General features: G+C 44.1%; 1 protein-coding gene across 2 annotated transcripts in view; it reads left to right on the top strand.

Moving 5' to 3' along the window:
- Positions 1–6566: 6566 nt before the first annotated feature.
- Positions 6567–23778, top strand: part of Gpr45 (G protein-coupled receptor 45) — an 85451-nt gene continuing 68239 nt past the window's right edge. The window contains exons 1-2 of one of the 2 annotated variants that reach the window (XR_003835759.1): positions 6831–6928; positions 7167–8746. The gene's annotated coding sequence lies outside the window, so the exon portion shown is untranslated. Of the gene's footprint in view, positions 6929–7166; positions 8747–23778 lie in introns of those variants that run through there. The other variant, XM_021175214.1, reaches the window with a different exon arrangement.

Genomic DNA, 23778 nt, shown 5'->3' on the forward strand with positions numbered 1-23778 from the left:
AAAAAAGTACAGGTTAGTATTTCTTTTCCAGGATCAACTCCAAAAAGCCCATCTGGAGCCCAGTCTGTGTTGGGTATGGTGCTTGGGTTTGCAGAGACAGCGGCATCCACCTGAGATCCTGCACCACAATACAGGATGGCCCCTCAGTTATGAAGGATGCAGAACTGCACTTCATTCTGAAAAGACAGTGGGCTGGGTGTCTTGGAGGGGTGGGAAGTACAGAAAGTGGGGGAAATTAGATGAATCAGACAAAAAACAAAACAAAAAAACAAAATTACTGTAAGGAATCTGCCTAGGTCAGGACTAGGGCATAGAGACAGAAACATAGAAGATGGTGGTATTCTATCATCTCATGGGATTGTGGTGGCTGAGAGGTCACATGAGAGGTCATTTGCTAGGTGGATAATGCAGAGCCCCTGGTTTAGTTCCAATCTAAACCTAGGGGCCTGAGAACCAGAGGGCTAATGGTCAAAGGACAACAGAAGATGGTTTCCCAGCTCAAGAGAAACTTGGCATTGCCCTTTTCCTCTGATTTAATGTGGGAACTAAATGGGTTGGGTGATGCCAACTGAAACGGAGGAGGGTGAGTTTCTCTAGCCCTGATTCTAGCACACGTGCACACACACACACGCTCATGCACACACACACACACACATACACACACACACCTACCATACACACCATACATACACACACATACACCTCACACACTCACTACACACACACACCTACCATAAACACACACACACATATAGCACACACTATACACACACACACACACACCCCACACACTCACCCCCTCCTCCAGCTTTCTGGGCATCCTTTAGGCTTGTCAAGTTGGTACCTAAGATGAACCACTTCAGAAACTATACAAAAAAAAAAAAAAGAAAGAAAGAAAGAAAGAAAGAAAGAAAAAAAGAAAGAAAGAAAGAAAGAAAGAAAGAAAGGAAGGAAGAAAGGAAGAAAGAAAGAAAGAAATTACCGCTTGGCTTTTAACTTGTACATTTTGATCTATTAGTAGACTGTGAAATCAAAGTAATGTGTTTGGAAGAATAATAGTCCAAGAGAATGGAAAGTGTCAGTGGGCAGTGTGTGTATTAGAGGCTTGCTGTTTCATCAACATCCGAATATGCGTTTACATAGGTAGATGCTATGTGCCCGGCTCACAATGTGTCTTTCTCAGTAGGCAACAATTCAAACAAGAGTTTAAAACTCTGACTTAAGGTGAACTCACTATAAAACTACCAGGACTCGTCAGCAAGCCCATTATGTGACTCTACTGTTGTTGAAACAGAACTCATTAAATGCTATGGCTGGGAAGCAGGAGCCGTCCCCACCCCCACCCCATCCTATCCCCCCATGCTCTGCCACTGAATAGGTACCACCTGGTGTGTGATACTGTTAATAATGACCAACACCTATGGACAGTCCATGTTCAAATTCCCCTGTGAAGGAGATCAGATCCTTTTATTTTATAGATGTAAGTAGGAGGCCACCACTTCCCCAGCCCTGTGGAGCTGTAGGTGATACATGATACCTTGAGATTCAGTAGGATCGCTATCTTCTACTTCAGCGTTTTCACCACGGGGCCTTGCTAAGACTGAACTTTGTGGTATGAACTCTCCTTTGGCACATGCCTGTATATTGTTTAGTATACTTGTTATCTCTCACTTCAACTACCCAAATTTCATAGCAGTTAAGCAACTTTACTTCACTGTGCTACAGAGTTGGGAGATCAGAAGTTTAGTCATGTTATCAAAGGGGCAGCAGTTCTCTCTATGATGCTTAGAGTCTCACTTAGAAACACTTAACTGGAGGATACTTGAGGGTTGGTCACAGCCATCATCTAGAGGCATCTTCATTCCTTATCTTCTGCCTAGGCTGAGATGCCAGCAAAGCTGACACTGTTGACCTTAGCACACCTTCATGAATTCTTCATAAGTCTGGGTGTGGTCTGGGGTCTTCTTTAGAGGGAACATGAGGGGAAACACTTCCAGTGGACCTGATGGACTCCTGCATTTACCAACTGTCTTAGTTTGGGTTTTCCAGCTGTGAACAGACACCATGACCAAGGTAACTTCTATAAGGACAGCATTTAATTGGGGTTGGCTTACAGGTTCAGAGGGTCAGTCCATTATCACCAAGGCAGGAGCAGGCCAACATCTAAGCAGGCATGGTGCAGCCACAGCTGAGAGTTCTACTTCTTCATCTAAAGGCTGCTAATGGAAGCCTCACTTCCAGGTAGCTAGGAATAGGATATTAAAGCCACGCCCAGTGACACACCCACCCCAACAAGGCCATACCTTCTTTTTTTTGTTTGTTTGTTTTTCGAGACAGGGTTTCTCTGTGTAGCCCTGGCTGTCCTGGCACTCACTTTGTAGACCAGGCTGGCCTCGAACTCAGAAATCTGCCTGCCTCTGCCTCCCGAGTGCTGGGATTAAAGGTGTGCGCCACCACGCCCGGCCTAAGGCCATACCTTCTAATAGTGCCCTGGCCCAAGCATATACAAACCATCACACTAACTAACTTCAGAATGTCACTTATCAATTCTTCCATTGTTTCCCTTGGCTGGCAAGTCCACTCAGTTCACTTCTTGGTACAAACCACTCTCTGAGATATTCTCTATTTTTCTTAGTCTCCAACCAGCATCTGCAAGCTTCCTTGCTTTGGGGATGACTGGATTTCCCTTGGTGTGGGAGAGTAAGTGGCTCAAATTCTTTGTGATGCATAGGGCACTTTGTGGTTAATAATCTACTGTTCATTATAATGATCTGTAGTCCCTATAAGAGTAAATGAGCTGGAACCACAGATATATTTACTGCCTTAATTTAGTCGCTAGCATTAGGTTTATTTTAAAGTATTTTCTCTCCATTTGGATGGAATTTCTTTTATCTGAGCTTATCTTCGATGTCAATAAGTTTAGCACTCCCCAACAGCTGGAAGCCCAGATATTATACATCTCCCCTCCTATTAATCTTATGTAAGTTGATCTTTATAGCCATCGAGCCCATTCATCACTGCAAGCTGTCCGCTTACATTTGTATGGTCTTCCATTTAGCTAGCGGAACTCTATTTCTTCATCTAGACTAAAGTTCTTTGTCATTTTAATAGTTTATAGAGTTCTCCCTCAGAGTGTCAGATTGCCCACAAAGAACAAATGGATGCTAATAACATCCCTCGTTCTGTTTCATCTTAACCCATTCCCAAGGCTCTTTGGAAAAGTTCTCTCTGAGACTCATAAGACATTCCATGTTCTGTAAATACACTTAGAACCTGGCAGCTTTTCTATGACGAGAACCAGACACCATGCTTCATTTATCTGTCTATCTCATCCAACAAAGCTGATCCTTGACTTTATTCGCCTACGTTTTCCTGAATTTGTATAAAAGGTTTTTAGACCCAGTGTAATGAGATACCGTGACACGGCAAAGAGCACCGGGGTTGATGGATCTAAGGAAAACGGAGGAAAATCAGAGAGAAATGAAACAGAGAAGACAGAGGAGGGGGGTGTTTGGTTCAGATTTTAAACGCCTACCAGAGAGGCCCACATGCCCAAGGCTTGGTTTGCTGTAACTTAGGGAAATTATTCCTATCATTGCTTTACTTCCAAATGAACGGGACCCAGACTCTGGTTTATTTATTTAGCTTTTGCACAATAAGTGAGGGATTCCCCCGAGTCTTATTTTCTGATAGCTAGATGTGCTCCCTAGATGTGCTCCCCAAGTACTTGCTGTTTGTGTTTTCCTGGGTTCTTTCTGCTCTATCACCTTCTCCTCAGGCTCTGTTTTCCTCAGGCATACACTCCTGGTCTATCATATCTAATGGAGACCTCCTGTTCCCTCTGTCTTCTTCCTCCTACATTCTCTCTCCTTCTATTCTCCTCTATTCTTCCCATGGTCCCTACCTGTGACCCTCAGCCAGATAACTGAAAGCCCAGTTCCTTCTATTCCTGCCAGTCATTAGCTGTAGCCACATTTATTTAACCCATTGTTTTAAATGGGGGTTGGGGGGAAGTCTGCACAACAAAAGCTAGCACACATGGGAATTCACTTGTCTCCGAGTAACCAGATCTTGGAGTACAGAATTTAGCATTTGAATTCACAGCAGCACCAGACCAACCCCCAACAGATTGCACTATTTGGAGATGACAGAGCCTGTAATGTGTTGGGTATAGTCGCAGGAAGCTAGGTTACTGGGGGGTGTGCCCAAGAAGGACCATCTTTGTCTGCTTCCCAGCCACCACGAAGCGAGCAGCTTTGCTCTACCGAGTTCCCCACCGTGAACTTCTGCCTCACCTTTTTGATGCTCTAAAGCAACAGAAGCCAAGGGACCACAGAGAACCTATGAGACTTTCTCTAAACTGGGTTTCTCTGGTTCTTTGCCACAGTGATGCAAAGATGACAGACACAGCACAACTCTCATTAGAAAACGTCAGTGAAGTCCTGAGCCCCACTAGAGCAGAAGGCTATGATTCTTGCTGCACATGAGATCAGAGATCAACCAGGGGATGAACAATCCAAACCAGGGAGTCATTATCAAGGTGCTAGATACCTACCCCAGCTCCAGGACACACATGCCTCAGCTTTTCTAGGCCCTGCCCCACCCACCCCAGGCAAGGGTGAGCATGTGGGCAAGTTCAAGTCACCTGTGCCAGCTGCTGGGTTGGCTAAGGATTGGGATACGCAGTCCAGGGCCAGCCCTCTTGGGAGGATGGGTTTTGCCTGCTCATTCTAAAAGTAGTTTGCACAGCATGGGGTTGAGCAATGCTGAGACTGTCACAAGGATAGCCAGGAGTAGACATAGACAGGCACCAGCTCAATTCCATGCACAGCCTGGATGCCTGACAGCTACTGCCACCAGTGTGGCCTGGGGAGGCTGCTGGGGACAGCTCATACAGACTCAGGGCCCAGCAGGCAGACCAGGCATTTATTTTCTAGTCACTGTGGCCAGTGTGGCTGAAAATGTGGACAGAGAGTGGACATTTCCTTTCAAACACTGTGCCCTGGAGTCATGCCAGAGAGAGCTAGGAGGAGTTCTGCAGAGGCCTGCTGGCAAGTACTGGCATGAACCTCTGCAGGCCTCTGGGAAGAGAAGAACCACTCTGCTATCTGTACACTGAGCTTCTGCAAACGAAATGGGGCTGGGCCTCTGTCCCCCTCTGAAAACAAGGCCACAAATCGTTTGGAAGAGCAATCTCTTTGGACTCCAGTCATTTTGCGGCCCCCCGTGGAAGGTTAAGAGCTTACCGCACCTTCTCAGCCTTTCTAGGCCAAGCATTCTGCATGCACAAATGCCTCTCAGACAGACTCCATCCACACTCCTAGTTTCTCCCAGGAGAAAACAAGGCTCAGAGTTGTCAAGTCATTGGCCTGAGGGCACACAGCTGAAAAGAGGTGAAGGACAGAAAGCCCGATAGTCTGAGACCAGAGTCTTCATCTCGATCTATTTACCTCTCTTCTGCACAGCACAGCTCTTCAAGACACTCACCAAAGGGCACCCCTCTGCTTTGCCAACATGAGGCATAAGGCACACAGTAAACCCTCAGATGGCCTGAGTCTGACCCTAGCATGCTGCCTACCGAGGAGCAGGCAGGAACCAATCGGCCATGGATCTTATGCTGTGTGTGGACCCAAGGACTCCAACCCAATCAGTGAGGAATCTGGTTCTCTTAGTAGCTGCCCAGCTTTCCCCTCAACACTCCAAGGATCTGCAAGGAACACCTCAGCCGACCTCTATGGCTTGTAATCTGCACTTGGGTTCACTGAGGTAAGAACTGAAGCCTTGGAATTTAAGGCGACATCCTGCCTGTTCACTTTTTTTTTTTTTTTTTCTGGAGGGACAGGCATCAGTCAGTCACATTTGGCAAGGAATTTGGGAGACAGTCGCAGCAGTCTGGCCTTTGGTGGATCATTGTTGATTAGCTCATGGTATATAGGTTCCCACCTAAGCCAAACAGCATAAGTGAAGCCTGGGGCCCCAGGGAAGCTCTGACAACTTAGAGCCATGTTTTCAACTGGAGTGGATGAAAGATTGGAAAATTCTGGCGTGTCTTGAGGTTGAAGAGGGTTTGTTTCACTATTCTCCTTTGACTTCACACACACACACACACACACACACACACACTGAAAAGTTTTCAGAATATGAAAAAAAAAAAAAACCAAAATACCAAAATCACTCTTGTCACCAAGATGCAAATGACTGAGTCAAGCCATGGAGTTACTTTTCCCAAAGAGTCGCCCATGGGAGACTCAAGATCTCACCTACCCAATTGTCATCCTTAGTGGTCCTCTATATACTAGGATCGGTGCTAGAGAGGAACAGGTGCCCAACAAGGTGGTTCGCAAAGGGCTCCGACCCTCCACCACCTCTCAGCTGGCTCTCCCTCACCAGAGCCTCCGGGCACTTAACCTTCAGGTCTGTTCATCGGTGGAGGTGGATAGGGTTGGCTGGTCTTGGGTAGAGGTCTGTTGACACCTAGGGAAGTGGGCGCGGGTTGCTGGGAGCCGGGCAGTTGAGGCGGGGAGTCTACCAGGTTCCTAGGGTTGCCCGCAGACGCGGGGGTGGGTGGAGAAGATCACGATTGAGGAGGAGCACACAGGCGCACTCACCGCCTTCCTCCTTCCCTTCCTCTTCCTCCCACCCCGCCCCAGGGGGGGCGGTACCCTGGTCCCTAGGGGAGGTCTGCACCCTCGGAGGGTGGCGGCCCCCGAGGAGGGCTGGGGTTGGGACTGCTGCGGCGGGTGGCAGACGCCGCGGGCCCCTCCCCCACGCTCCCTCGCTGCCTCCCCCTGCTCCCTGCCCCTCCTCCTCTCCATCCTCCCCTTCTTCCTCCTGGTCCCCGGCAGCCGCGGCTAGGGGAGCAGCCGGCGGCACCCGGGCCGCTCAGCCTTTGTCTCGGGCCGCTGGGCGCACCCGGGCCCAGTGCAGCGTAAGTGACGGGGGCCAGGGCCGGGCCGCGGGGGGCTCGGTGGGGCGGGCCCTGGCGCGGGTCCTGCCTTGCGGGGTGGAGTGCGGCGGAGGGGAGGCCGGGCCGGAGGAGCCTCGGTTGTGATGCTCGGGCGGCGCCGGCGTGGGGGCGCAGAGGGGCGGGTGGCCGGCTCGCGGGGCGCCGCAGCCTCGCGCCCGCGGACGTGCGACTTGGGTGCAAATCCTGTTTCTCCGGGCAGAGGCCACGCGGGGACGGCGGAGGCTGCGAGGACCTGCAGTCATGAAAAAACGGGAGAGGAGCCGGCCCAGCGTCACCACCGCCACTGTCACCACCATCACCATCACCACCACCATTACTGACCGTCGCCCATCCCACTACCCCGCCTCATCCCCCATCTCATCTCCCCGTGTACTGCCAACTTTGTTAGACCATTTCCTTTACATCGGGTAATACTTAGACAAGAGATCGCGAGTGAGAGCAGCTGCTGTGGGACGTTCATCCAACAGGCCACTGAACTGCCTCGGTTTTCCCCATCAGAGAAAGGGGCCTAGGACGCCTCCCCAAATTGCCACTGAGGTGGGCTGGGTGTCCGTTTAATCTGGGTTCTAGAAGGGGCAGGGAGACATGTCACTTGTTAATGATGAAAGTGACACCAGGGTAATGGCTTCATCAAACCAGAGGTTTGCAGTTTGAGAGTTCATCTCTTATCTTTTAAGTGTCAAAGTATTAATAGAAAATGAAAATGTAAAGAAATGAAACTTTGACCGAACTGTTCCGAAAAAAGAAGCAGAAGCAAGTATTTTGTAGAAAATTCACTTCAGCTTGCTAAGGGCAGTTCACTTTTATTTAGAGTGGACAGTGTCTTTTTTTTTTTTTTTTGTGCTGCGTTTGTGATGAAGCTCATTATTTTAGAGGCATACCATATACCCCTAGGTGCTGTTCACCCCACCTGAACAGCGTCTTAATTACTGGGTTTCAAAACAGCCTTTTGCCAGCTCAGCACAGAACAGTGAGAATAAACAGGCGTTCCTAGAATGTGTCCAGGCACCTGCCTCCTTTTGAAAAGACACAATAAGACCCTAAGCCCGTTCTTTATTTCCCTATTGTTCCTGGAAAATTTGGGGAACCCCACTTGGGTTGCCACAGGTTTCCGGGGAGGCATTAGAGGCTCTTTTTAAGGATTCTTAGTCTTATTAATAAAGGAATTTAAGAATGGGCTTAGAAGGAAGCTCGAGGACAATTTTGAATTTATTTTACCTGAACCCCAGGGCAGGCAAGGTGTAAATCTCAGCAGTTTCCAGGAGGGAAACTGGCAAGAGAGGAAGAGACAGCCCTACTACATGGTGGAACTGGAGAGGAGTGGGTGTTAGGGACGACTTCAGTGTGCAGAGCAGCACCCTCAGACTTTTGGCAACTATCTGAAAGAAGGAAAGTGTTTTTAAAAAAATGGAAAAGAGAAAGTTATGTTTCTCCAGGTAATTTAGAAAATTGGTGGTGGAGCCACACAGCCAGGAGTTATGAGAAGGGATGGTACATTCGCTCAGGAAAAGAACAATTATTGCTCTCATCCCTTTGGCACGACTTAGGGTGAATCTGCCTTTCTGAAGGGTGGTCCCTTTGTCCAGGAGACCAACGGGTCCAGCTAGATTAACTCTTGTGCTCTGGATAGCTTAGAACCTTCAGTCTCCATCCAAGGGCAGAGGTGGATCCCATTCTTTTCACCATGAGAAAAACATGTTTTCCTGAGTGGCCCCAACAAAGCCATGATCCAGGGCTCTATAATATTCTCTATAATAGGTCTATGAGGGTGGCCCTCATGAGGTGGTTTACTCTGTGTCTTCCATGAAGTAGGAAAAGTAAAGTTGTTAAAAATGATGAATGTGTGAGCGTGGTCAGCATGCCTTGTGTACATCTGTGAAACTGTCCATGAACAGACTTTAACTCAAAAAAAAAAAGAAAAATAATTGTAAACACAACATAATAACAGCGATAAAGAAGACTCAGCAAGCAGTGCTGGCCGTTACCACAGTTGGAAATATCTCAGATGCGCCTCATAGACTCCGACCTCCCTGGTTTATGAAATGGAATTTCACGAAAATCTCCAAAATTTGTAATTTTGGGGAGCAAGCCTTTGAAACAATTTCTTGTCTTAAAAATGTTTCAAGTCCCAAATTTATGTAAGGCATAGCCAGTCACACACAGTCACGTTTCAGAGTAGAAACTAAAGAACCACCACTTTAGTGTGTTTTAAATTCTGACTCTTTGGGAAAGAATTAGCATCTTAATGGGCTCTCATGCCTTTGGTTGTGTTTTAGCCTTTTTTTTTTTTTTTTTTTGCTGCAAATTCAAAATAACTGATTTGTTTTATTTTGGAGTTTGGGGTACTGGGAATTGATCCCAAGATCTCATGCACACCAAACACACACTGAGCTACAGCCCTGTATTCTCATTTTTTTTTTTAAGTATTTACGTACATAGAATGTGCAGTCCCTCATGTCACTTATGCATCTTTGCCTATGTAATTTTGCTTCGTGCCCCTTCTCAGTCAAGATGCTTTCAGATTATAACCAATACTTGACTTTGACCAACACAGAAAAGCAATTCTTTAAAAATAATTTCTAAACATTTTTTTTTAAAAAGAAACATACTCGGTTAAGTCTGCTTGGCATACAACAGTTCTGCGGATGGAACCAATGGTCTATAGATATGGGGAGTGATGTGGGCAGCACCTGCCAGAGTCAGGATGTAGGACTGGGAGGAAGGCAGGTTCTAATCTAGCTTAGTTTGGAGAGGGAAATGGGAAAACTCCAAGAAGCTGTGAACTTTTCAGTTGGAGACAGAGAAATGAGCATTGATGAGCTACAACACCCAGGAGGAAAGGGAAATGTTCCACGTGGAGGACGCATCTGAAGTCATTAGCCGGAAGAGCAGGAAGGCAGAGGACTGAAGTCAGTTGCAGACAGTTGGTATTTTGGGGTGCCAGGATGATCAGGTGTTCAAAGGTCTACTCTTGAAGACTTTCAGCACTGCTCCAAGGTCTGCACAACAAAAAGAAAGCTAGGAGTGGGGTAATCCCGGAGCCCTTACTTACTAGATCTTACAGTGATCAGTTACTTGCTTGCTGGCTTGCTTACCTACTTAGTTACTTATTCCTGCAATGACCAGTTACTTACTAGATACAATTCCTTGTTACTTCATTGTGTGTAGCACTTCTGGTTCTTCATAAACATAGGAAGATACTCCTAGGTGCTTCCCTTCCCTACTACAACCTCTCGGTTTGTTTTTGTTGTTGTTGTTGTTTTGTTTTGTTTTTCTTTTTGGATACAGAGTGTCACTATGTAGCATCAGCTGGCCTGAAACTCACTACATAAAAAGACATTGATAACCTGGAACTCAGAGATCCATTGCCTCAGCCTCCTGAGTGCTGAAATAAAAGGGGTGCACCACCATACCCACCCCATTTTTTAGATAGTGTCTCACTTTGTAATCTCGGCTAGACTTGAACTCACAGCAAGCAAGCATCTTGCCTCAGTCTCCCAAGTACTGGGATTCCAGGCAAAAGCCATCACATCTGGCATTGACACATCCCTTTCTGTATGCATGTAGCTTTGACTGCCAGATAGCATGTAGTGCATTTGGAAGGGATGTATACTACAAAGTCCTCTGCAATACATATGAATTGAACATATTCTTTTCTGGCCATGCTCTGTCACTAGAGGGGCAAGCAGGTAGGAGATACAGCTCTGGAGCTACTGGGTACAAGTGATGCGTCACAGCCTCCCAGAGGAGCAGTGGCTCTTGGAGACGGCAGTGCAAGAGTGGTGGTGGCCTAATGAGATCTGAGAAACTGCTAAGAGGGGAAAGAATTGTTGAGGTCTTATTTCTATTTGAAAATTTCAAGCATTTCATTTTCTTTGGCATACTTGAGTTCTTTCCTTCTATTTGGTATATGTCCTGACAATGGATTCATGCTGGCTGCTCATTTTGGTGACCAACTGATGCCTGCCTTTATGGGGACTCCCTGTCCTCAAGTACCCTCACCACTGACAATGGTTCTCTGCCTTCTGCCCAAAACTGAGGAGTGAAGACCCCAGATAGAGCATGATCCTTCCAATCCATGGATCTTGGCTCTGAACTGCAGCCCAAGAAAATGCTAGGTGCTTAAATTAGCAGATCCCAAAAGTTGTGTACTGGGAATGGATGTCTAACTATCTGAACTTGTTTTGTGTGGCACGGCTGGAAGTGCATGTCCTTTGTGTCTCAAGTGCTCCAATTATGTAAGCCCCAGCTACTGTGGTTTTGACAGACTTACCAAGGGAAGGGCTCTTAAAGGTGTCTGGGGTTGGTTTTCTTATCCTTTTGTCTTCAGCCTCCCAAGATTTTTATCTTAGTTGTCAGAAAAAAGTAGAGCATATTTTCTTTGTTTTGCTGGAGTCAGGGAAAATCCACGGTGAGTGGGGAAAGACTTTCAGAGGCATCGCTCTTACTGCTATTCCTGTTCAAAACAAAAACTTAAGCTGTTTGTGAGGATGAGGTCTGGGGGAGAAGGCCGAGGACCTCTGATGTAGAGAAGATAATCAGATACTGAGTGGATGGATGGACTATGATGGATTATAAGGGTAGGCAAGATGGATGGGTGAGTAAGTGGATGGGTGGTGGTGGTGGTGGTGGTGGTGATGATGATGACACACACACACGTGTGTGTGTGTGTGTGTGTGTGTGTGTGTGTGTGTGTGTGTGTAAAGGAAGATTGAAAAATGGCTATGCCCTGCTGGTAATATGGTCCAGTGGCAGTGTTTGCTTGCTTACTGGATAAATCCTTAGCATTGTGCATATGTATACAAGTTCCCATAGACAAACAGACAGACAGTCAGACACACCCCCAGAGAGGGGAGATAGATGTATAGGCTGTCAGAAGTGGATAAATGAAAGGATTTGGGTGTATGCATGAAAGGGCAGATGGATTAGATGGGTGGATGAATGGATGGATAGATGGATGGCTCAGGGGATAGATGGGTGAATGGATGAGCTAATGGACGGATGTGCAGAAGAAGAACAAATGAATAGAAAGATGGTGTGAGGGTTCTGCCTAAGTAAGGAAAAAAACAGATTTCTTTAAAAAATTATACATATATATCTATATCTATCTATATATATATATATATATCTCCCCTGAGCAGGGCTCAGTGAAGGTGGAAGGTTGTAGAAATGCTGTGCACTGTACCCCTAGGGTTCTTTTGGGAATCCCCCACTGTCTCAGAGGCCTTGTAGAAACAGGTTGCATCATGTGCTGCTTTCTCTGTTGTGGGGACCACACTGTCCAATGGCCATCCATGGATGTGTTAAAACTGAGACTGACTACAGGAACTCATGTTAAGTGTGGCTAGATGGTGAATTATATCTTGCGATGGCCCTTAGCTCTCTCAAGACTGCACTTCTGCTCTGCTGAGGAGCATCCCAGTCATTTTGTGTGTGTACAAGACACTGGCAGGCCTCTCTCGGAGGAGACAAACATCCCTTGTCTGCAGTAAGCCATGCGGTGGTCTTTGGCTTGGTTCTCCTGCGTCAGTAGTGTGCGTTAGAAGCTCACCACCAGCGTGTCAAACCTGTCAAACTCGTGAATCATGACAATATGAAGATTCACAGGGAACTAACTTCAGTTTGATACCAGGGGAGATAGGACTCGTGCCACAGGTAAGAGTCAGCTAGATACTATGGCAGGAAGCACAAAGGTGGCTGCACGTGAGTGGCCAGCTCAGGGGAAACTCAAACTTACTGTTCCTAAGGGTGGGGTGAAGAGAGGTGATCTGAGGTTGAGAGTAAATCCCGAAAGAGTTGCTTCCTGGTCCCAGAGCCAGCCAGAGACTCGCTGGGACCAGCCTCTGCCGACACCTGCTGGTGCAGACCCTGATTTGAGGCAAGCTTGTTCATCTGGTCACTGTTGGCAATGCTGTTGCAGGTATGTTCTGCTTGTACACATTCTGTTCATCAGATTTTTGCTGTTGCCACAACTGCAGATGGAGAGGAAGCTTGCTGGAATTCATTATGGTTTACATGTGGTTTGTACTACAAGACTCAGGGGTTAGAAGCTTAGTACCCAGCCTGTGGACAAGAAATAGTAGGACCTTGAAAAAGTGGGTCTTTAGTAATGATTTCAAGACTGGCCCATCCCTGCCTTCTACCTGTGAGTCTTGTCATGGGTTGGCTCATGCTCTCTCTCTCTCTCTCTCTCTCTCTCTCTCTCTCTCTCTCTCTGTATCTCCATCTTTCTCTGTCTCTTTCTGTCTCTGTCTTACTCACTCTCTATCCCTCTCTCCCTCGTTCCCTCCCTCCTTCTCTCCCTCCTTCCCTCCTGCCTTCTCTCCCTCCCTCCCTTGTAATGCCATTGGTCCTGAGTTCCTCACCAGAGTCAGTCATAACTCCTAGCGGTTCAAGAATTTTTTTTATTGTGGAGGCTTTCAGCATCCAGCATTTTGTCAAGGTAACAGAAAATGGGCTAACAGAAGACCAAAGAGCCAAACACCAGCTCAGGCGCGCTGAAAAGCCCAGTTTCCTCTTCACATGATAACTTGGTGATGTAGGTTTCAGTAAAATGTGCATTGTATCTCAGAGCTGCCAGCCTGTGAATCTTTCCATCTTGCTTATTTGAAGAATCATCAAATAAGTAGAAGTAGGATCAGAGTGGATCTGTTGCCAGCAAATAGCACAAAGTGTACACATTACCTCAAAGAAAGTCAGTGCTCACTCCCCTCACCCAGCCTCACACTTTCTGCTGATCCTGGCAGAAGCTTGGGGGCCTCCTACTCAACCCTGAGTTGCAGGCTTGCAACACCAGTGTGAGCGGTGGCTAAGCTGGCACTCTGCTATGTTCACAAAGTACTCTTGCATCAAATATATAAAGGTGACTTTTTAGCAAAGAACCAGTGCATGTTCTCTGGGTGCAGTTTATCCAATCCCTGTAAAACTGACTCTTTAGAACAGTCTGCAGGGAGACAGTAGCTGATGTGTTCATTTCTGATTACTTTATCCAGTTATTTGACAAGCATTTGTGGGATGTCTGATATAATGCAAGGCACCAAAAAGATAAGGCAGTTTGTTTGCAATTATCTTTTCTTCTTCTGTGTCCACTTAACCTTTTACTCCCCCCCCCTCAAATTGAGATGCAAATTAGAAAAAAAAAGGGATTTTTGAAATGGTAGTGTTGCTGGGAGCATCTCTTTTACTTTTGTGTTAATTACTAGCCTAAGACAGTCAGGATCTTGCAGAATTGCATCTCTGCTCTGTGGACTTCAATGGAGAGCTCAGTAATAACAGAGAAGTGTTCACAGAGCCTGGTGCTTGGATTTGTTTAGGAAATGGCAAATCATTTCTATTCAAAATAGGTGACAATTCTCCCTAGAGGAGATGTCTGGAGCAGGTGACTGGGAGAGGGAGAGAGTGCCAGTGTGCTAGAGAAATCATGTTTATGAGTGAAAAGAGTACAGACCTACATCCGAGACTCTGTTAGGCCATTGCACATGCCAGTTGCCTCAGACTGGGATGTCTTCCCTTTGTACTTCAGTTTCTTCATCTGCAAAATAGAGATTTTTTTGTTTCCTCTGCATGCTTAGTTCCCCTGCCATCAGGTGGCAGGCTAGACACTCACATCAAGTTTGGCTATGGCTGCATTCTGTGGTACCCCCCCCCCCCCTGAAGTGAGTCTTTACGTGTTTGTGTACTGGTCTCAGCTCCATGTCTGGAGCTTGTGTCCTTCACTGTCAGTAGCTCCACCTTAGAGTAAGTCCTGACTGTATTCTAGATAAGGAGAGGCAAAACTGGGGTGGGGAAGCTAACTCCGTGGATGAGTGCTCTTCTTTATGGTGCTGGCATCCCCATTTCTCATTGACCTGATACATCTTATCAAGTGACCATCTGGTCACAGATAGGCTTCATCAGTCTTTCCAGACTGGCAGAAGGAGGTTCTGCCGAGTGTGCCTTGGTCAGGTTTGGATGGGTCTTCAATGGTGAACGGGGATTGTGTTTTACTGGTGGTTGGAAAGAGGAGGAGGAGGAGGAAGAAGAGGAAGAAGAAGAGGAAAAAGAGGAGGAGGAAGAGGAACTGAACTGAAGAAAAGAGGAAAGGCAGGCACATAACTTTGGCAGAGATCTGTTTGTTAGTTCAGCAAGCTAGATGGAAAGTGACATACCTCAATCTGGATTACACATTATGGGTGGAATCTTGTTCTGAGCTGTACAGTGAAGTTACTGGCTCCTCTCCTTAGGGAGCTCTGGGTACCTTCATTACAGTGACCATCATCTATATTATACAGAACTGCTAACCTAAACATTAGTAAGCCCTTTATCTGATGCTCTCAGTATCACTATAGAAATGAAATTTAACAAACTTGAAGTTGGTTTTGTTATTTGTAGGTACACAGATAGCTTAATGAATAGAAAAAGATTTGTAACACCAATTTTTCTTCTCTATATATCATAGGAATGAGATGGCTATGATGGAAAGTATTTCTAGGTCTAAGGATATAGCTCAGGAATAGAGCACTGCTACAGTTCCTGTGAGCCTCGGGGTCCAATCCTCAGCGAGGAAAAGAATTCAAGCCATTTTCAGATATTCTAGATATTCTTTCTAGAGTATTCTGTCTGATGAAGTTTTCCAGAGGCAACATGGGAGGGTTGAAAAGAATGCAGACCAAGAAAGAGGGGCCTGGGTGCTGAGTCTGTATGCCTGGCACCTACAAGTCACTTGCCCTGTCTGGATCTTGGTGTCCTCTTTGGTGGAATGGGGCCTCTTGGCTTGGTCAGGCTGACTTCCTGTGCTGTGTCCTTCTTTTTACATTCTGAGCTCTGAATCCATTAAGTGTGCACTGTTAGCCTAATTTCCCAATCACTGCGCACCACATGATGGAGACGAAAGTCATGACTATTTATATTAAGCTGTTTCATTATTTCAGAGGGAAGGCGGGAGAGAGCTGAACACATGAAGCTCTAATTACAGTAATACGGTACATTAGATTACAGCTCTCTTTTGCCCTATTTTATTGATGATCATAGCCCAAGAAAGCCAAGAATTTTGTTTCTGTGCTTCCATTGCCTGTATTCCACAGATCCACCCAGAGCCCGGTACTCATGAATGAAAAAACCAAAACCACACTGAGAGCATGAGCCTTGCTCCTTAGAGCATCAGTGAATGGCTGGGCAGGGTCTGTCTCCACTTCAGACAGCAATCATCAGTGACAAGCACACGTTCATGTGCTAACCTACTTTGCCTTCCTCTGTGTTTGGGGTTCAATATCTGTAGAGACTGTTCTCCGCCAAAATCTAGGAATGTGCCATTAAGAGGTTCTACTATAGACTAAAGGAACAGGGGAGAGCATCTTTATAGAGCAAAAGTATTTCCTATAGCCAGAGAGTAAAAGAATTCCATGTTCTATTAAAAGCCCAAGGACCTACATAAGTGATGGCCTTCTTACTGCAAACGCTCTAGGATATTACAGGGAGTAGGTCTGTGTGTTTATTTCCTGCCTCTCTTTTTATGAAGCTGCAAGGATTGAATCTTGAGGCTCCAACCTGTTGACTTCATCTTAATCCTCATTAACCCCCACAGGCCTTTCCTGTAAACACCATGATTAAATGGAGCTTCCCCCTCCTAAGAACACAATAGGGATTAAATTTCAGCCTTTGAAGTCTTGGGAGACTTATCCAGATGCCATAAACATAGGTTCCAGAGGTCTTCAGCGCATTGAACAAGAAGATCCAAATACCAGTCCTAAGTGAAGGCTTCTTCCACATAAAAGGCAACAAATTGCAAATAACACTGTGGTCTCTGCCTACAGCAGATGATACAGATACAGTGTCACCAGAGACCCCACAGTGGTGCCCTAAACAGTCTTTCACTCACAGGAAGGAGGCAACATGTTGCAAGACCAGTAGGGGTGGTGGATGCCAGACTCTGATGGTCAAGTTCCTCCTGGCTGCTTGCACAAAGCATCAAACATAAGAAAAATGAATATATAGGAGTTAAGAGAAAGAAAGAAGGAAAGAGAGAGAGAGAGAGAGAGAGAGAGAGAGAGAGAGAGAGAGAGAAAGAAAGAAAGAAAGAAAGAAAGAAAGAAAGAAAGAAAGAAAGNAGAGAGAGAGAGAGAGAGAGAGAGAAAGAAAGAAAGAAAGAAAGAAAGAAAGAAAGAAAGAAAGAAAGAAAGAAAGAAAGAAAGAAAGAGAAAGGCTAACATGGTAGACTCCAGTCCCAATACCAGTGGTTACATTAAATGTAAATGGCCTAAATATTCCAAATAAAAGACAATTGGCAGAATGGATTTTAAAACATCACTTAAGTATATGATATCTATAGGAATTCTTCTCCAGATATAATGATATAGAGTAAAATGATGCAAAAATTATACCTTGCTAATATTGATTCTAAAAGGAGAAATTACTACAATTTCGAGTATCAAATGAAAGTAGCTCAGGCCAAACAAAACAAACAGATACAGAGAGGGACACTACACCAAGAAAGCATGTGCACATACCAAAAATTGAGTGTATAATATAAAAAAACAGGGTAGGCCTGAACAAAAACTGATAGAAAAAATAGGTAAATTGTAACTGTAATTGGAGACTTCTTAAAAGTAATTTTTTAAAAAGTCATATATCTCTATGTGTGTTTGTGTATGAATTTGTACACCTAAGTTCAGACACTCATGGAGTCCCGAAGAGACCACTGGATCCCTGAGAGTTTGAGTTACAGGCATTCATGAGCTACCTAAGATGAGTCGTAGGGACTTGGGTCCTTCACAAGAACTGCTTGTACTGAGACATCTCTGCAGTCACCATAGTGGGAGACTTCAAAACTCTCTCTCAGCAACAAACTAAATAACAAGAGGAAAACAAATAAGAATTTAGGGCAGAGAAACATCACCCTTTCAACATTTATAAAATGCTCCACCAACACACCCTGCTCAAACACCCAGGGAACATGAGTGAAGATATTCTGTGCCTATGCCATAAACTAACCTCGGCAAACTTAAAAGAACTGAAAATGTAAATGTATTTCTTTGATTAAAAACGGAGTCAAACTAAAAAGTTGATGATAAAATATTCAAAACCCTATAGGCTAAACCCCAGACTTCTAAATAACTCCTGCATTAAAAAGGGTATCTCAAAGGAAATAAAAATAAATTAAAATGAATCGAGATGAAAATACAGCATATCAAAATTTATGGAACACAACCAAGTCATTTCTGAAAGGGAAATTTGCACATGGACACCTCTCAAGTCAACATTCTAAATCTTTACCACAAGCTACTAAAGACAAGCAAAATCTAAAGAAAGACCAAAGCAAGGAGAAAGAAGCAAATAATAAAGATACAATTAAAGATGTGTGGATTTAGGATGCTGGGCAGATGTCTCAGAGAATAAAGCAACTTCTGTGCAAGTGTGAGGATTGAAGCACAAATCCCCAGGACCCAGCAGAAAACAGTAAGTGTGGGAAGCCACCAGTAACACAGCTGTTGGGAGGCAGAAACTGGGGATAAATCAGCAAGCTCCAAGTGTAATGAGGGATGCTGCCTCAGGAAGTAGCGACTGATTGCAAAGGAGGCTCAACAACAACCTCTGGCCTTCAAAGGTATGCACATAAAGATGTGCTCACATACCCACACATGTGAGCATGCACATGTATACTCTCACACAGCACATACACATGCAATTTTGTAATGGTTTATCTACTGTGAGTGTGTGTGTGTGTGTTTTGGGGGGAGGTATGCTTACCTGAGTGAGGGTGCCAGCAGAGGAAAAGGGATTGGATTTCCTGAAGTTGGAATTAAAGATAGTTGTAAGCCACTTCCATGTGAATGCTTTTTAGGCCCATATAATTTGTTTTTTAACATTTAGTGTGTGTGTGTACATTCACAGCCAAATGAGTCCTTGCATGCATGTGGATGGTAGAGGAAACCACATGAGAGTCAATTCTCTCCTTCCACCACGTGTGTTCTGAGGAGTCAACTAAGGTCGTCAGGCTGTGGATTATCAGCCTCACTGACCTAAGTAACGTCACCTGCTGAATCATCTCTCCAATTCCTCCCCCAGGCTTGCTTTAGTTGTTTCAATTTGGAAACAGAAAAAAAAAATGAGAAAGAATGAAATAATTCTTCAAGCAAAATGCTAAGAAGAAACTGACCAATTAACACCAAGATAGACAAGGAAAGGGTAAAAAATGCTAGTTCCTAGCAAAATAACATACTTCAATTTCTGCAAATGCCAAAAGGATAACAAGAGAATGTCAGGGCCTACTCTAGTCAAGAAAAATGAAACTTAGAGGTAACAGACATGTTCCTGAATGAGAACAAAAGAAGAAAAAGGAAAAGAAAAACAAAATACACAAGCGACCACAACTTCCCTGGGCTGGTTAGTTTAAGTCAACTTGAGCTCTTGGGAATAACTTGCCCAAAGTAGTGCCATCTTGTTTTCAGATTCTATATAATCATAGAGGGAACTAAATTCAAGGTCTCAGGCCCTAGGAGACCTGGGGACTTCACAATAGCTGAATAGCTTCTGTTATCTTCTACTCCAAAACATAATGACTGTTCCTAACCATAGCTCCCATTATCCATCCTTTGCTCCCCCAAATGACTGTTCCTAACTACAAGAGAACAAATGGATTTGATTGGTTGGACAGTAAAATCTACGTTCTGTATCAGTTCACATAGATCAACCACATAAGCAAAGCACTTATTCCTCAATCCTGATAGGTGGAAACATATAACAGTAACTTGGCACAGATGTTTGTGGTTTGCAAACTTAAATATTCTGTGATATTCTGGCTCTGGGTCACAGTTCAGTTCCTGAGTTTGTTCTGTGGCCCTGATAGATCAGTAGTGGCTTGATTACTATAGATTTTTATCATCTGCATTGGTCTGGTGTTTGAATTATGCTGGACCTAAGCAGGCCCCATAACAAAACATACTATAGCCACCTGGGAAGAAGAAACCTTAATTGAGACATTCCAGCCATCAGGTTTTCCTGTAGGTGTTTCTTGCTTAATGATTGAAGTGAAAGGGTCCAGCCTACTATAGGCACTGCCACCTCTGGATAGACGGCCCTGATTTTATAAGAAAGCAGACTGAGCAAGCCATGAAAATTGAGCCAGCAAGCAGCTTTCCTCCATGTTCCCTGACTCTGTTTCTGCCCTAACTTCCTCCAATAATGGACTGGAACCTATAAGCCAAATAAACTCTTTCCTTCCCAGGTTGTTTTGGGGCTGTGTTTCAGCACAGAAACAGAGGGTGACTAGAACCAATATGAAATAAATACTTCAAATAGATCTATGATTCTTATGGTAATTGACTCCTAATTTAAGTCTATCAAGAAAGAAGTCTCAAGTCAAGGTGATTTCTTTGAAAAATGCTGCTGAAAATTTAAAGGAAGATTCACACCAGTTCTACTCAATGACTTCCAGAAAATACAGGAAAGAACATTGTTGTTTTCGTAACAGGGTCATTATTTCCTTGATGCAAAAACCAGTTGAGAAAAATACAACAAGGAAGACTAAACACCATAAAAAATATGTAAACTACTGAATTCAACAATATATGAAAACGTTAAACATGCATCACCACTGACTGAAATTTATTTCAGGTTTGCAAGGCTGGTTCAATTCAGTAAAACCAATCAATGCAATATACCATATTAATAGACTGACAAAAAAGAGACTCATGTTACTTGATGAAGAAAAAAATGTCTGACTCAACCTCCAGTACCCTTTTATATTTAAAATGATTAGAAAATAAGGAGTATAGTATAACTGTTTCCAACCAGACATCCAGATATCCAGAGAGACTTAGAAGTAAAAACATATTCCATGTTGAAAGACTAGATGTTTCCCCCTCCCTTTGCTCTTTAGTTTTATGTCAGTATGATACAAGCTACAGTCATCTGGGAAGAGGGAACTTCAACTGAGAAAATACTGCCAGATTGACCTGTGGGAAGTCTGTGGTGCATTTTCTTGATTGATGGTTGATCATGGTAGGCAGAGCTACTCATGGGCTGGTGGTTCAGGGACCTATTAGAAATCAAACTGAGCAAGCCACAAGGAGCAGGCCAGTAACCATCACTCCTCCATGATCTCTGTAGCAGTTTCTGCCCCCAGGTTCCTACCCACTCAAGTTCCTGCCCGACTTGCTTTGATGATGAACTGTAATGTGGAGATACAAGCCAAATAAACTCATTCCTCCACAAGTTGCTTTGGTCATGGTTTTTTAATCACAGCAATAAAAACCTTAAGATCAAAATAAGGAAATCTGTTCATTTTCCACTAAGAAACTTAGTACAGGAAGTTCTTATCTCTGTAATAAGACAAGAAAGTGAACTGCAAAGTTCAATAATCACAAAGAAAAGAATAAAAAGAATCCTTTGTTGGTGGCATACCTATATATAAAAAAGTTATCTCTTTAAAACATTCCTAGAGATAGCAAATAGCATAGGACAAGATTAGAGGTGATGAGGTAGCCTTTGTTCACAAGCCTGATGACTTGAGGTGGACCCACATGGTGGAAGAAGAAAACTGACACTTGCAAACATCCCCATGACCTCCACATACATGCCCTAGTATGAATTCTCTCCAACATAGAAAAAGAAAAGAACTTCCAGATACAAGATTAATGAAGAAAGATAACAGACACTTAGAAACTAAAATTAAAAATGTAAAACCATTTGGTGTCATGTAAAACACTAAAATGCTAGTTGTAGTATTTTAAAACTGATATAAAATACATAAGCAAACTGCAGAACACCGATGAGGGAAATAAAAGAAAACACAAATCAGTGGAGACAGTTTTCATAGATCCAAATAATCAACATAGCAAAGCCGTCAAGTCTCAAAATTGATGTGTATTTTCAAGTAGTTTCTTACTATATTACCAAGATGATCTTGTGAATGAAGATAACATTATGCTAAAATGTATCAAGAAAGGCAATAAACATTAGAATATTTTAAACAAAGTGAAACTTGACTTAAATTTCCTACTTAGACTAATGAGTAACATGTGATCACAGATCACTATGTCAAAGAGTATAAACTTGTAGAAGAAAACCTAATAAGAGAGTGTTGAGAACATGGTTTCAGAACATGAGGGGCTTAATTTCAATTTTAAAAATTATAATATAATCCCATTGTGCTGGTTTGAATAGATTTGCCTGCCACTGACTCCTGTGTTTGAATGCTTGGCCCACAGGCACTATTCGGAGGTGTGGCCTTGGAGTAGGTGTGGCCTTGTTGGAAGAACTTTGTCACCGTGGAGGTGCACTTTGAGGTTTCCTATGCTCAAGCTTCACCCCTTGTGGAATCTTCCTCCTGGCTACCTTCAGAGGACAATTGCCTCCTGGCTGCTTTTGAATCAAGATGTAGAACTCTCTGCTCCTCCAGCCCCATATCTGCATACATGCTACTATGCTCCCCACCATGATGACAATAAACTAAACCTCTGAAACTGTAAGCAATCAGTAGTTAGATGTTTGCTTTTATAAGAGTTGCCTTGCTCATGGTGTCTCTTCACAGCAGTAAACTGTAACTAAGACACATCATTTCTTTCCTGCCCTCCTTCCAAGCTCTTCCATGTACCCCCTCTTGCACTCTTTTAAATTCATGGCCCCTTTTTCTTTAATTATTGTTACATATATGTGCATTCACATTCCTAAACATATAAATACAATGTTCTCAGTCTGCATAAAATAAAAATTTTAAAGGAATAAAATAAAGACAGAGATGGGTAGATCTCTGTAAGTTCTGGGCCAACCTTGTCTACAGAGTGAGTTCTAGACCAGCAAGAGAGGAATTTTTTTAAGAAAAAAAGTGAGTTAATCACTTGATGTCGAGATTTATTACATACATTATTCAAACATGCAGAATATTGGTAGAGGGATGGACTCCTAGGTCAACAGAGGTGAATAAAGACTGAGTTATTCTGCCAAGTGTGACAACAGATCTTGGTCAAGCACACTAAGGCAGTGCACAGACCAAAAGGCGAATCTGTACTTAAATCTTCTATCTTGTACAAATGATTAACATGTGATCCCAGACCATGATGTCAAGTATAAACTTTTAGAAGAAGACATAACAGAGATTGCTGAGAACATGGGTTTCACAGCATGATGGTCTTTTGTAGGTGGAAGGGGAGATTCTGTGAGGCAGTGATCATGGTCTCTACACCCAGGGAATAGTCTTCCTCACCCATGCATGTGTCTTCTTTTCTCTATGAGGAACATCACAATGGCTTCCACCCCTAGTCCCTACCCTGTTGCTGTGTAGCTAAAACCTAAGGAAGTGTCCCTCCAGCAAATATGACTCAAGGAACAGAAAAGACAAAAGGAGAGAGCAAGGTACCTGTTAGGTGAACCCAGTACAGTGTTTTTTCATACCACAGGATCCTATATATCAATCAATATGGGGTAGTCTCATAGTTAGTGTTACTAATTGCTGTGATGAATCACAACAATGATCAAAAACAGCTTGGGAAGAAAAGGATTTATTTCACTCCTATGTCTGTATCACAGTTCATCTTTGAAATCAAGTAGGACAGGAACTCAAGCAGCACAGGAACCTGGGGGCAGGAGTTGAAGAAGAGGTCACTGAGGGGAGCTGATTACTAGCTCAGTCCTCTTGACTTGCTCATCTTGTGTGCTTATAGAGCCCAGGACTACCAGTCTAGGGGTGTCACTACCCACAGTAGGCTGGGCCCTACACCATCAATCATTAATTAAGAAAATTCCCTATAGGCTCAATCTTATGGAGGCATTTTCTCATTTGATGATCTTTCTTCTCTGTTGACATTAGCCTGTGTCAAGATGACATAAAACTGGTT

This window comes from Mus caroli, chromosome 1 (genome assembly GCF_900094665.2).
Source record: "Mus caroli chromosome 1, CAROLI_EIJ_v1.1, whole genome shotgun sequence".
Classification (NCBI taxonomy): domain Eukaryota; kingdom Metazoa; phylum Chordata; class Mammalia; order Rodentia; family Muridae; genus Mus; species Mus caroli.